Below are 2,135 nucleotides of genomic sequence, written 5' to 3'. Positions count from 1 at the left end.
ATAAAAAATGGTACCAAAAGAGGACTAAAAAGATAATTTCGTAGTGCTATTTTCATCAATATTAGTTTTTCTTTCTATAACTTTTGTAAAAATAGTAATCGAGAAGACGGGGTCATAAGAGAGAGATCCTTTCTACCGAGTGCTTCACTTTTCAATAAAACCTCTGAAAATATAAAGAGAAAAGGCAGAGTAATTGAATAGCACTACCTCACTTCGTTTCTCAACAAAAGCCCTCTCTCTCCAGATTTTTTTCCTTTGGATAATTAAAAATAAAATTATGAAATTATCTTTTTAACCCTATTTTAGCATAATTTTTTTATACTATATTTTTGTCAATAAATTCAACAACGAGAGAAGAAACAGGATTCAATATTTTACTTTCGTAAATATAGGAATCTCAGTGTAACTTTTAAAAGTATAGGAATCGTTAAAGGTAGCTAATTACAAGGGTAATATGTAATTAGCCCCATCGATTCAAATAAATCTCAAATGAAAACGTCTGAAACTCACAAAATTAATCCTTTGCTTCATAAAACTCTACATTTTTAAAAGGCTAATTATAAATTATCATTGGTAATTAGTTATCTTTAGTATCTCGATCCCTACACTTTCAAAATTATATTGAGATTCCTATACTTACGAAAGTGAAATATTATTCAATCTTATTTCTCCTCACATCATCAACTCTGTTGACGAAAATATTACATGTACTAAGTGGTAAACCGAAGTGAGGCAGAGTCAACACGTGTTTAGTGGTAAACGGCATAACAAAAATCGAGGTTAAATATTTTTTTTTATAAATATAACGATAGATTAATATATAATTAAAGATAACTAATTACATAGGGTTTTAAGAAGCAAAAGAGTAGTTGTGGGAGAAGGGATTGGCCCATTACTAGATCGGAAGGCTAAATATAACTAATTACATCGGGTAATATATAATTAACCCATTACTAGATGGAAAGAGGATTACAGAGCTCACGTCACGTTAACACTAACATTGGGTAACGACGGAGTAACTGTGCGAGAAGGGATTGGCCCGAGCGCCGGGGTGGCAGTTGTAATAGGATGTGGCGGTAGAGGGCATTGTAGCTGATGTAGTTGGAGGTAGCCAGGATGTGGCGGCTCGTCTCCTATTGTAGCTCGAATTCGCTACGGGAAAGGCACTCTGCGACGATTCCATGGCAACCAGAGAGGGGAGGAACCCAACCCAGTGGTAGCTGATTCCCGCTCTCTCCTCCGATGCGATCGAGGCAAGCATGAGGGCTGCGAGGAAGAGGAAGAAAAGGAATTCCTTTGGCATCTCCATGTGCTTGTTATGTGTCCACTTCTCGCAATAGAAAGGGCAGAAACAAGCAAATAATAGAATAATATTTGCATGCAATCTGCATATTTCAAATCCCTCGAGACGCTTCGAACACCATGTCATGCATGCTCACATCAGCTAGGATAAGATTTGGTGTGAAGGCAACATATAAAAGGTCTCCAATTAAAAGTTTTTACAAGGAAGCATTAGAAGAGGAGGAAAAATAAGCAGTGGCATCATCGCCAGCAGCAGTTCTTACATTTGGAATTGGTATGTGTTAATATGATCGATACTATTGATCAAACCATGAACTCTGAAACTACTACTGAAAAAGCGTAAGCCTGAGTGCTTGACGGGACGGACAAGAATACTGCTATGGTGGTTAACTAACAACCATTGTGTCTAATATATTCTACGGATATACCATAGATACAACCTGCACAAAATGCCGAGATCAAACACTTTGAGCTATGCATGATCGATGTAGCTTGTACTGTTGTTTTATATACTTCAAAGGTCCATAATGCTTGACTGTAACATACACAAATAGAAAGATGTGATGACACAACCACAAAATTAGGTCATCATATCTGTAATATTTGTTCCATGACTATGCATCAGACTCATGAAAGGTTGACGGTTCAAACTTTTATAATATTAATATGATGATGATATACCATACATATTGACACCAAAAGTTAAATTGATGATATATCAAATTCATTTAACCTAAGTTTTAAGAGTTTATAACCTCATTCGACATATTTTTACAATGAGTAATAATAAGATATGTGGCAGATGTTATTGGAGGTATTCCCTAAACTCTGAG

The sequence above is a fragment of the Musa acuminata genome, chromosome BXJ3-6, assembly GCF_036884655.1.
Source record: "Musa acuminata AAA Group cultivar baxijiao chromosome BXJ3-6, Cavendish_Baxijiao_AAA, whole genome shotgun sequence".
Taxonomy (NCBI): Eukaryota; Viridiplantae; Streptophyta; class Magnoliopsida; order Zingiberales; family Musaceae; genus Musa; species Musa acuminata.
This window is presented reverse-complemented; position numbering follows the sequence as displayed.